The sequence below is a fragment of the Tamandua tetradactyla genome, chromosome 2 (genome assembly GCF_023851605.1).
Source record: "Tamandua tetradactyla isolate mTamTet1 chromosome 2, mTamTet1.pri, whole genome shotgun sequence".
Classification (NCBI taxonomy): Eukaryota; Metazoa; Chordata; class Mammalia; order Pilosa; family Myrmecophagidae; genus Tamandua; species Tamandua tetradactyla.
In genome coordinates this window covers 67,080,174-67,093,999 of record NC_135328.1, presented here as the reverse complement: position 1 = coordinate 67,093,999, position 13,826 = coordinate 67,080,174, and the positions used below count along the sequence as shown (strand labels likewise).

The 13,826-nt window shown below is 34.9% G+C and overlaps 1 long non-coding RNA gene across 1 annotated transcript in view; it reads right to left on the bottom strand.

Annotated features, from left to right (window-relative positions):
* The window catches only part of LOC143660633 (uncharacterized), a 407,362-nt gene that overhangs the window by 177,646 nt on the left and 215,890 nt on the right, over window positions 1-13,826 (bottom strand). Inside the window, exon 2 of the long non-coding RNA XR_013164152.1 lies at window positions 1,720-1,816. This is a non-coding gene — a long non-coding RNA (uncharacterized LOC143660633). The remainder of the gene's footprint in view (window positions 1-1,719; window positions 1,817-13,826) is intronic.

Below are 13,826 nucleotides of genomic sequence, written 5' to 3'. Positions count from 1 at the left end.
TTCCCATGGTGCTCTGGAGCATGGGGTGGCAGAGTGGGGGTGGGGAGCATTCTCTATTGATGTTAGAAATCCTAGCCAAATTTCGTTACTTTTATACTTTTTGCTCTACCATGAAAAAAATTAAGCCACTTTGGAACCTGAGCATGACTGAAAGTTTCTCATCGTACCACATTTTGAAAGTCCCCACCCCCACCCCGCGTTTTACAACATTGGATGTTAAAAATGAAATATTCAACTGCAGGCCTGGTATCTACTCCCACAAAAATGTTGCTGATTATTACAAGAATTGAAGCAAGACTCTAAGAACAGTGGCCATGGAGAGAATGTTTCACAGCATCCCAATGTGTCACTGTTAAATCACCCAAGCAAATATGATTTACAGAGTCAAAATTAGTATCTGGTTTGCAATCACTAAGATAGTTAGACTGATTAAATCCAATGATACTATGAGTCCCTACAACAAAAGAGCCTGTGTTCTACTATTTGTAAACTAATACCCCAAAAGTGTACTGGACTTCTAAAGATTTCAATCAGCAATCTACAGTTACCCCAAATATCTTCTACATAAATAAAATATTTTAGCATAGATTGAAATAATATTGATTAGAGAGAATATTTCAGATAAGCATTCACAAACATTCATAGACAGAGCAGCAACAAAATAATAATTTATATTTTAATAGCTTCTATATTATAAGGTCTTTGATATGGCATCTATGCATTGACGGTCTATTATGTGTCAGGAAGTATGGCAGGTCCTTCCATATATTACCTCTTACTTCAATGGAACCTTGCAACAATTTCATGGCACAAGTAACAGAACAGGCAAATGAGATTTGCTAATTTACTTGCTCAAGATCATACAGCAGTCAGCCATATATTAGGAATTAGTACTAAGTTACAATAACCCATGCCAGCTGCTATGACAAGATATTTGTATAGAGGAAGTCTACAATAGAATTTCATTGTATAGCAAAAGTGAGTGGGAAAACAATAGCGCACATTTCCTGTGTCAGTCTTTCCATATCTTTCAATTTCTGTGAAACACCATCCATCTATATAACTAGTCAATGTCTTAAAGAAATCTTTCTCTTTTCAAATGTAGTGAAAATATAAAGAAAATCCCTTCACTTTCCATAATTATGACACTTTCCTAAATGATAGTTTCAAATTGAAGTGCCTTATCATCAACCTGTGTTAATTCTTTATCTCATCACCTATTCCAAATGACAAATGCTAGAGGCAGCATGGCAGCAGAAAGGATAGAGGTTAGATTCAAATCACTCCTGTGCCACTTACTAGCTGCATGATCTGAGCATGTTAACTTCTCTGAACTTCCTTTTCCACATCTGCATGGTAGCGATAATAATACTTACCTCCTAGAGCTGTTGCAATGATTTATTAACTAACATGAATAATGCACATAGCACATATTAGGAAATTGATAACAAAACTGAGTTCCTGATTCTTCCCCATTCTACTTCAGGAGCAGAAATTATCATTGAAAAATAATTTTTAAAAGCTGTTTTTCAAATCCCAAAGATTACAAATCTTTATAATTATTATTTCATTATCTGTTCATAAGATAAAATGCCATCATAAAAAAAGTTACTACACAAATGTGTGCATGCATATGTGTGTGTGTAAGCATGTGCATATGTAGGAGAATTTCTCAATCCATTCTCCAGAGCCAACATATTAAGAATAATTTCACCTTACCACAACATAAAGTAATTTCAATGCGGATGCTCCAACTTCATCTGGGATACTTCACATATAAGGGGTCTACATCTTGAGACTATCGCCGATGGATTTTCTAAACAAAATGAAAGAAGAACTCATGGGAATACAGGAAAAAACACTTAATGCCTTCCAATAATAGTGTCATTTCCCATCTGGCAGCTTTTACCCTTATTCTGAAAAAAAATGTGTATGTCTTTCTAGGCTGCAGATTCACAATCTCGTTTGATGTATCCATCTCTGATGATGCTCTTATTGCTTGCCTTTTCACATAATGAATTTCATTATGGCTTTTGGTAAGTCAGTAGGTATTCTTAAATACATATTAGAAAAGAATAATTAGCTTATAAAAAAATTTCCACATCCAACAGTATTTTCAGTCAATCTGTTACAAAATAAATGAACTGAATATCAATAAAAGCATAAAGATGGTAAAAGAAAGGGAGAGAGCAATCAAGTTAGAAATAGTGTGTCAGAAAAAGAAAAAATACTTTGAATATAATAGCTTTTCTTCTTTAAAGATGTATGTGGATATTGTAAAAGATGAATGCATAAAATAAACTACTTTATAACATTTAAACACATTTATCTATTGCCAATAGTCACTTTAATATAATTATTATGAAAAATATACTTTATGTATATTCTCACCTTGACAATTTTGCAAACTGTAACTTTATTCATAAATTTACCAGGTATTATGCTCTATAGCAAAAACTTAGCAATTTTAATGCTGGTTAATATTAGACACATCTCTTTCTTTCTCTCTCATACACACACACACACACACACACACACACACACAAAGATTACCCTTTACAAGTGAAATTTACTATCAGAAATTCCACTGCAATCACATAAAATACAATGAAACGATACTTATTCATCAGCCTGGTCCTTATATCCTTTAAAAGATATGTTGCTTTCAATATAACAGAATCCTTTAAAAAATAAATAAATAAATAAATAAATAAAAGCCTTGTTATGCAAATCACACTAATGAAAACATTGAACACCAGATTGTGTGAAACATCCCAAGCTTAAGGAGCCATGAAATAGTGATCAATTTCAGATTAGTCACTTCAGAACAAATTCTGTTGCTTTGCTCTCCTAGTAGCTTCCTGTATTTCTATTTCTGTAAAAATAGTGCTTACATTTGTACTAGATGACACAGTGGGTCTCTCTGTCAAAAACTAGATATGAAAAAGTGTCCACTGCATTTTTTTAAATAATGCTGACATCTCAGTCTACTTGAAGAGATACCAACTGGGATATCAATACTTCAGGTACAAGCTTTGAACAAAGGAGGCCCCTATAATTTCCCTTTCAATAAATGCAACCTCAGAATTTCTCCATTTTTAAGCTTTTGTCTCTTAGTCCAAAATCTACTCTAATATATTCTACTTTGAGGCCTGGGACTTTGCACAACACATTTCTCCTATGTCAACTGGATTCCACTTAGTTCCTGCAGTAATGGGCACTGGCAGGTGTCTGAGGGGCAGGAGATGGAGAGAAAAGGGCTCATTTCTTCCTCTTCATTTATCATTAGCACTGCCTCAGCAACCATCCTTTACCCTGTTGGTGGTAGTCAGTTTCTGTCTGCAGAATTTTCTAGTCCTTCCAGATCAATATCACCCTACTCTCTCAGAGGCAGATGTGCCAGTGCCAGAAAGCTTGTTTTTCTCCCTGAGAGTTCTTAAATTCAAGTTCCTGAGGCTTCTGCTCTGAGTTCCTGTGATACCAACACTGGCCATGTAGCTCCACATCCAAGAAGTATGGGTATTCATTGATTGGGTCTCCCTTGCAAGCAATTAGAACCCCAATACTTCCTTTTATTCCCCCACTATCTCTATATAGCCTCAGGAACCCCCTTTTCTTCCTCCAGTTATCCAACAATTATTTAAATAACCCTTTGTAATGAATTCTCTTTGATAAAGTACATGCATTATTTCTGCTTCCTTCACAGGGCCTTGCTATAGAATTTATAGTTTAGGAGTGGGGAAGGTGAAAAAAATGAAGAAGTAAAAGAATGAAGAATTAACCATTCTTTGAGGTACTTTCCACTTCTTTTATTTACTCCCAAAAAAAAACCTATGAAATTAGTATGACTATCACAATTATTTATAATAAAATGGGTAATAGCTTTTGTTGAGTTCTTACATCTTATTAACCTTATATATATTATCCCACTTAATATTCATAAACTTTCTGGACAGAAATGGAATATATTATGTCCAATTTATGAATGGAGAATTGAGGTTATGGTTGAGTCATGTGCCAATTTTTGATATCTAGATATCATAGTTCTGATTTCCAAACCCAGGTCTTCCCTTAATCCACTGCTGTAAGCAGAAGTCCTTCTTTGTCCTTCTGTCCTTCCTACATAACAAGCTGTTTAATACCCAAGAATATTTTGATATCCCTTTGTATAATCCTTGAAAAGTTTATAAGTTTATCAAAGTTTTATAGCATTCAGTCCAACTCAAGGATCCCCAACAACACTCCTTGAACACATTTGTCAAAGAAACATGTGTGCATATAACAAAACATCAAGCATCATACAGAGAGTGGCAGTAGAGATATTGGATAGGAAGTGTCATTTAGTGTAGCAGAGAAACAAAGATGGCAGGAGAACCAAAGCACTATCTGACATTCTTCCTAGAATTAAAATAATGGACTAAATCTCTATCTATATATTATAGTGGTTAAGAGTGTGTGGTTTTTGACAATAGAAAAACCAGTGCCCAAACCCCTAAGGGAGCTGAAGCTAATGATATTGTGAAGTAATGCTTTCAAAAAATGGCTCCAATAATCCTGCCATCTTTCTACACACACCCTTTGCATTGTCACTTTTGCCATTCTCATGTTTGAAGAGGTGGAGTGTACTTCTCCATTTATTAAACCTAGGCTTTCCTTGTGACTTGTGTGACCAAAAGAATGTGGAGGAGGTGACATTTTGTGACTTCTGAGTCTAGAAATAAGAGGCCTTGCCTCTTCTGCTCTTGCTGTTTTGGAAATAATCTACCACCCTAAAAAGAAGCTACACCAGATTTCAGTAGGCACTTGGCCTTTCTGATACCTGACACGTAAGTGGCATCTTGCACCATCTAGACCCAGTCAAGCTGTCAGATGACTACAGCTACATGAATGACTCAGGAAAGAGAAGCAGAAGTGCCAATGACTGAGCCCAGACCAAAAAAATTATGAGCATTAAAATTATCTTTGTTTTACATCATTAAATTTTGGGAAAGTTTACTACGCAGTAATAAGCAATTGGTAAATGATTCAAATAGCTAACCTCATAATATTATTTTAAATATTAAATTAAAAGAATGATGTAATATATATTTGCAACATCAGCAGCTCTGGCACACAATAGAGATTCAAATGTTTGAGTGGATAAATGACTATTCCAGGATAGTCAATGGCTAGCATTGTGAAATGCAAAAAAAGGTTACTTGCCCTAAAAGAGGCAAGAAATTGATTACCTAGATTGGTCTGAGTCTATTGCTTCATTAAAAAGCAGGTGTATTCTTGAACATGTATTGTTAATACTCGAATTGTTTGCCAATCCAGGACTGCTATGAGCCTGAATCAAATTGCATGGCAGTGAGGATGTAGGAAGTTATATTAAATCAACACTTCTCAAACTTTTATAACTCAGGACCTACTTATGTGCTTTAAAATTATGGCAGACTCTGAAAAAGCTTCAATGTACATAAGTTATATCAATTTGCATTGGACATGAGAACATTTTAAAATCTTTCAAACAATTATCAAGTAATCATTCATATGGATTTTAGTTTAAAAACATAAACCTACAACACATAACCTAAAAATTTTTAATGAAAGATAATTATATTTCCAAAACAAAAATACTGGTGAGAACAGTGGTAGTTTTGTTCTTCCCAAAGCTGTTTAAAGTCTGTCTTAATATAAGGCAGCCAGATTCAATCTGTATTCATCCTATGTCACATATTAGTTTGGTTGAAACATATGAAAAAATCCAGTCTAGCACAGACATGGTTTTGGAAAAGGGGTGAATATTTTCATAGACTTTTCATATGGATATTCTTCTTTGGTCATACACCATCATTCTATGAATAATCGTTTCAAGTGTTAGTTGCAATGCAGAATCTGAAACCACATCAGTGAACTTTACATTCTCTGGTATATTAAAACCCATTGGTCTATCTCTTACAGTTAATGGATCTTTAACCCATGCATAAGTTTGTGATGTCATGCCTTAGTCATCTGGCAAATACCAGTTTGCCAAATAGTGGACATTTTAAAATAATTATACATCTAATTATACAATACTAAAATATTACATTAGTTAATATGAACACCATTTTCCTCAGAAAATCCTTTCAGAATTAGGAAACTTTGAGGCTTACAGTGGCACACAAAAGATTTTTGAAATTCTAATTTTTACTTGAAAACTCAAATTTTATCATTGGCAACAAATACTGTCAGTGGTGTTCCTTGATAAAACAGGCTAAATTCATTTATTGTTTAGTAACACCTACCTGACAAATATCTAATTACGAATAACTCTAGTTTGTCAATTGAACTTTCGAGACCCAGGTTTGATTTCCAGTCCATGTACTTCACCAAAAAACACATGAACAAGCAAAACAAACAAACAGACAAACAAACATAAATATTCAACAAATGGTGCTGCAATAATGGGATACTCACACTGAAAAATAATGAATGAAATGTGAGCCCACCATACAGCATACAAAAACAGAAAGAAAGCATCATTTCCTATTAATATTGTCCTCTCTACCACACTAGAAATCCTATTAACTCTTTGAAACATACATTATGTGATTCTTAAATGCAGATACAGTAAAGATCCATTTTGCATTTAAATACAAAACTATTTAATCTTTATTTTTGAAACAACCTTTCTTAAGTTCTAATCACCAAATAATTCCCAAATCTTTGCCCTAATTTTGTGAAATATAAAGAATGTTATATTTATTATAAGTGAACAATTTGATAAAAGCAATTGGTTAAAAATGAAATTATTCTATGCTACTATCAGTGTGTCACTCTTTCTATTCACATTGAATAAAGTGAGATCTTGGCAAGTAATGAAGATGATTATGTATCAAATTACACAAGCATAAAAATGGGGGTTCTGGGCTGCTCTTCTCCATTACATAAATGAAAGGAGACTTGGCATGGGGTTGTATGAAGCTGTATATAACTCTGGATGGTGATGGGAGAAAACAGGATCTGGAGTCATGAAAGAACCACCAGTGCCAAAAGTTATAATGTTAAACAGGAAGACGGGCTGTGTGCTCCTGTAGATTCAAATGAGTTTTTAACACTTTCAAACTGGGCCCTGATTTTTGTTAAAGTTAAGTGGCATTTTGTCTTAAGAGTGGCACTATTTCTTTATTTGTAAAATGAAACATTGGAACCACATTGGTTTCTCCAGAACTATTCTGCATAGTGTATGCATTGTAATCAGGTTTGGGAAATGCTGCATATTCCATGCGTTTTATTCAAGATTCACAATCCCCTTAACATAGTAAAGGTTCTGAGAGGTCCCACAACAACAAAAAACTTGTTAATAAACTTGTCACAGAATCTCCTCTTCCCCTCCTTTTTTAATGTCACCATCTCCTAGAATGATAGCATTTCTGTGAAGCACAGTTTAGGAAATGCTGATTCTGATACTCTGAAAATCCCATTATGACTTCAGCATTCTGTTTTTCAAGCAGAGAAGCTGTTTAGTGTAGCAGGACCAAGTGGTAGCATGGGGAATTATCCCTTAAAATAGCTCTATCTGCCTCTGTATTCCAGGAGTTCAGGCTGAGCATATTCAGGAGGTCAGTGGTTGAGGGCTGTGGAGAATGGCCAGTGATTCAGCCTCCTTGGATGTAGTAAACATTGGATTAAAATAGTGTTGTGTGGAAGAATTACCAGAGAGATTCTATTTACTTACCATCACTTCATTTTTAGGTCAAGGAGTACAACAGGAAATATTCCTTAGGAAGATCAGGCAAAATAAAAAATAAAAAGATAGATCACAGGGATTAGCTAGCCTCCACTACAGACTCTCTGTGCAGTCTAATAGGAAATTCAACATGCAAACGTATGCACGTGAAATTTGGCAGAATTAGAAAACTTTACCTTGGAGAAGAACCAGAATGAGAAGACCATGCCTAGAACTCCCAATAGTACCAATCTGTAGAGTATAAGCTTTGAATCTATACATGTACAGTAACTTCCATTTTCAATATGTAAAACATTTCATGTTTTTGCTGTTTTGATAGTTTATTTTACTTTATGCAATACAACCCAGAACCATCATAAAATAGGAAGATCTGGAAAAATAAAATTACCTAAAGATTTAAACATTTAGATGGAAAATGCCCACTTATTGTTCTCTCTGTGTTTTGCTTCCAAGAGGGGTTGAACTGCTCCGAGTAAGATGGCTGGGAGGGAGGCAAAGAGAGAGAGAGAGAGAGAGAGAGAGAGAGAGATTGAGATTGCCCACAGCAGCTATATCCAAATGAGAGAAAACATTTAAAGAGAATGCTAAGACTTCAAGAGAGTTGGCTCACAATAACCAATATCAGGAGAGTGAGATCAGAATTCACAACAATCAAAGGGCAGGAGCAGGGAGGGAGTGGTACACAGGGCAAGACCCAATGCAATCATTTGGAGAACTTCTGGTGGAGTTCAGTGGCTTTTGCCACTTAAGCACCACTCCTTTTGTAGCTTGCCCTAACCCAATGGATAAGTGTTCATTTTCATCAGCTCCTTATGGAGTCTCATCAGGTATCAAGGTATTTTGACTAGGTTTGTGGTATAGGGTTGGAAATTGCTGGAATAAAAGAAAGAAAAACAGTCATAAGATCAAGGAGAATGGTGTGGAAAGGGGAAATCAGAGACTGGTTTTCTTTGAAGAACTTTTTGAAGAAGTCCCCACATTAGAAAATAAGAGGAAACAAAGTTGCCTTTGGCAAATTATATACTTTACTGTCACTTGAAAAAATAAGGTGGCTGAAAGAAGTAGAAAAAAATTGGCTGAGGTAGAAAAACAAAAAGACATTGATCAGAGGTAAGATCTAGATGTCATTAGAATAATCCAAAAGATGGGAATAGATGGGAATATAGTGATAAGAGTAAATTAAACAGTGGAAAGATGTGGACAAAATTAAGATGATGTTTTAATTTCCGGCACCTCAAACAAATACCATTGCAATGGGTTGTTTTGAACATGGTTTATTATCTCATGGTTTTGAGGCTAAGAGAAAGTTCAAATCCAGGCATCATCAAGGTGATGCTTTGTTCCCAAAGACTGACATTCTGGAGTTTGTTGCCTGTGACCCTTGGTTCTTGACACCTCTGTCACATGACAATGCCCATGGTGGCCTCTCCTGGCCTCTCCATTCTTCTCTGGATTTTGTGGACCTGAGCCTCTCGCTTCCCATGACTTTCTCCTTATCTGTATGAATTTCATTCCCCTTGTAAAGGACTACAGTATTGGATTAAGACCCATCCTGATTGAGGTGGACAACACCTTAACTGAAGTAACCTCATCAAAAGATTCTTACAATAGGTCCACAGACAGATAAATGCATTTTTTTAACTGGCATGTTTACTTAAACATGGGGTTCAGAGCTCAAAACCACCAAAGATGGGAAGAAGAGAAATCTGGGTACAAAGATCCAATGAGGCAAAAATGACTCAAGAGTAGGAATTAAATTCTCTTGCTATTCATATTCACACTGGTTCCTCCTTCTCTCCTTCTCCACCTGTTCTGCCTTCTTCTCTCTGTCTCTCAATCTTCTCTTTTCTCTTTCACACCATACACACACTCATGTGCATATACATTAAACAGTGTAGCTCAAGAATCAGCCTATTATTTTACTCTTGCCATGCTTTATGCTTTCATTATGTTATATAAACAATTAGTCTACTTGTCTATTTCTCTCTTATTTTGAATAGCAACAAAGAGAGTTACTGTGGCTATTTACAAATCACCACTACTTAATGGCAACTTTCAAGGCCTGGAAGAAAGTATAAATGTCATATAGACATAGTGAAACATAAAAGACCTTTAATGTTAGAGCTTAGACTTCTAATATATACCAAACTCTAAAAGCTGCAATTATATGATGGCGATGTGAGTAAATATAGTGTCCATCTCAAAGATAATAAAAGAAATGCTTCTTCTAGGATACTTTCAGTGACAAATTTTGGTTTTGCAACAACTGCATTTTAAATCTTTAATGGGGAATTAACACTTTCAGCATATGTGGATTAGATTATTATAATCCTCAGATTCCAAAGCAACATAACATTTCTTCCGAAAGCAAAAAAAAAATTAAAAATCATACTGCACTTCAGTGAATCTATCTTTGACATGAGCAGAAATTTGGCTAAAAGAATATTCACTTTTAATCATAAAAGATAGCAACAAAGTTAGAAACGACCTAAATGCTCATCAACAGAGGATGGGTTAAATGAATCATGGCATAGTCATCTCTTAGAATATTATTCTATTTGAATTGTGTGTGTTTTGTAATACAAAGAAACAAGTATAAATGTATCCCAATATGTTAACTGTGGTCATTTGTGGAGGATAGGAGAAATGTGTAATTGTCACTTAAAAAATTATATTTATAATTGGAAAACATTATTTCTAAAAACTATAAAGGCAGATCTAACTTAAAAACAGGTTATATATAATCCTTTTTAAAATCAGTATTTCCCAAACAATTTTACATTAAAAATGATGTAGAAAAGTCCAAATTTCTAGAAAATACTGAAATAATAATTGAAATGAATGTATCAATTATCTCATTCATTCATTTATTCAACACAGTTGTATTTAATATTCACTATATCTCCGCCACTACTAATCTCCATGTACAGAGATTTGATGGAAGTATTATTTCTACCTTTAAGGAATGTTATAAAGCTTAAAAAAAACAGTGATGGAAAGGAGTATACTCACTTATGTCTCATGGCTAGGAGGCATTTTTATTTTTCTAACACTACAAACCCAGCTATACACTGTCAGGTTAGACATGATTCAGGTAGGTATAACCCTCCATAGAACAATAGAATCTATTGTTTTGCTATCCCAAGTAGTTGTCCAAGAATGTTGTGACAAGAATGGAACAAAGCACTTCAATGAACACAGGTATGTCTTTACCTTCTTCATTGTCTCATCCTGGCAGATAGCCCTGGCTTTCCAGCTCTCAGTGACACAATGAAGACTCTGAGGCAAACTTTGCCGCTTGGATAGTCTGACCATTGTTATATATGGAAATACCTGGTTCAGGATTTGTTAGCCAGGGAATACCTACAAATTAACCCATAAAAGACAGTCCATTATTGCATGTTGCATGTTTATTTACAAATAAGTAAAGGGATCAAAGGAATCTTCCATATATTTTTCTTTGGGCTTAGGAAAAGATAGGACATATATTTAAATTATAGTTCATAATCTTAGCACCTTCTCCAACCTACATGGAATAAGTTATTCTTTCAATGCCAAATGTAGCCCAGAAAGAGAAAATGAGCTTTCTGTGATGAAAAGTTTGAAAGTTGAAGCTATAAACAACTGCATGGAGAGCTCTGTGCTGAATTTATACAAACTCTTACCGTTGTTCAAGGTGAAGAAATCAATGACAGCACAAAAATCATTCACTGAACCTCGAGAGATAGCTCGTTCTCTGTGCTTCACTTTTCTACATAGTGTTTTATTCCTGATCAAGTTCTGTCCCCAGGGAATCCTAATAGGCTAACAGCTATAGAAGTCTTTTGTTCTATAAACCAGCAGGATCAAAGGGTGTTCTGTGGCAAATTTAATCTACTTCTGACTTCCTCTGAGGGCAGCAATCCTTCACCAATAACGTTTGATCCACCACTTGTAAATCTCTTTTCCAAGCTCTTCAACATATTTAGCAAGCTTTAAGGAAAAAAATATAGTTCATTAAAAAAAGTTATCTTGGTTCCAGGCATTAAAAAATACACAACTTGCTAAATAAATGCAGTGGGGGTTGGGGCATTTGATGGTATGAATATTTCCTCCCTATCTTGTTGTGAGTTTGTATTTGTTCATAAAGCAAATATCTTGTTTTTTTTTCTCATCATATGACATAATTTGTATTGTTCATATTAAAGTATTTGAGCTACAGGATATCAAATTTAAGAGTGAATGTTACCCTATTCTGGAGAAATTTAGTGCATTTAATGCATTAAAATACAATGCACTTTACATATATTAAAACATTCAATCCTCACAACAACCTTGGAAGTTGCTGCTATTATTAGTCACAGTTCACAAATTATGAAATGGACATTTAGATAGTTAATTAACAGTAAAATTGTGCAGCTAGTTAATAGCTAAGCCTCCATGTGTCTATATTGTGATGACACATTCCTTATTTCCACACAACACCACAATAACAGTCACACATTTCACCTACTTAACTGCTGCATACAACCGGAAATGCACATATATGTTAGGTGACACCTACCACCAGTACTGTGTATAGCTGCCAGGTTGACAAGGGGTGACTGTGATGGTTACGTTCTAGTGTCAACTTGGCCAGGTGATGGTGCCCAGGTGTCTGGTCAGGCAAGCACTGGCCTAACCATTATTACAAGGATGTATTATTGTTGGTTGATAAACCAGAAGGCTAGTTAATTAAATCATAAGTCAGTTGGTTGCATCTGTGGCTGAGTACATCTATGATCAACTAAAGGTGCCTTCCACAAATGAGAAAATCTAAGCAGTTGAATCTGATCCAATCTTTTGAAGACTTTTAGGAGAGAATTTTCACTTCTTCATACAGCGAGCCTTTCCTATGGACTTTACTGACATCCTTCATTGAAGTTGCCAGTCTCATGGCCTGCCCTACAGATTTTGGACTCTTGTATCCCTATGGTTGTGTAAGACACTTTTATAAATCTCGTACTTATGGATATCTCCCATTGGTTCTGTTTCTCTATACAAGCCTAATACAGGGGGGTGGCAGTATTTGTATTTTTTTTCCTCTAAAATCTCAGTTTCCTAAAATATTAACCAGTATTTACTGCGTGTAGGCCCTATGCTACACACTTTACATGTATTAAAACATTCAATCCTCATGACAACCTAAGAAGTTGTATATTATCAGTCACAGCATAGAAATAACAAAACTGAAATGCAGATAGTTTAAGATTAGGCAATTAACATAAAGTCATATAGCTAGTTAATGCCCAAGCCTTCATGCTCCTATATTGTGATCATGAATTCCTTCTTTCCAAACTAAATTTAGACATCTTTGTCTTTTCATTTTAAAAGTTTTTAAATTATTATAACCAAGAAAAATGAATAAATGAAACTTTTTTTTTAGTATAAATACACATTCTTGTCATTTCATTTCAGTCTTTCTTTCAGATACAATTAGCGCAAAGTTGAAATCATAGTCTACATGCAAATTTTCCAATATTTTACCATGAAAACTTTAAAATACAGAGAAAAGTTAAAGAATTTTATATGAGGCACCCTATACCAACAAATCAATTCTGCCATGAACATTTTATGATATTTTATCCCTATCTATTCACCTATCACATGCAATTTTAGATCCCATTTTTATCTTTATCTTAGTTTTGTTCATTATTTCATTATAGGTATTTTGGTTGTGTGTCACATCATTTTAAACGTCTGCCAGGCCTTAGAATCCCTCCTTAATGTGGCTCCATTCTCCCAAGAAAAAAATGACTTACTTTAATCCTAAGCATATTCTTTTTACTTCTTTAAAACAGGATCACTTTTGTATCCACCTGGCCACACTCAAGCCGAACTCTGAAACGCCGTCCACTGTGGAGGTTTTCTTCAAGTCCTTCTCTTTCTAAGCATTCCAAATCCTAAGTATCTTTTCTTTGGTGGGGGGTGAGGTGGGGGGGGGAAATTCACGGTCTGGGAATTGAACCCTGGTCTCTTTATGAAAGGTGGGCATTCTACCACTGACAAAACCTAGCTATCTTTTAAGGCACAGTTCATAATCTACTGATAATGTTGAATAAAATTTTGCTTTTATCTTTGTTTCTAAGTAAGA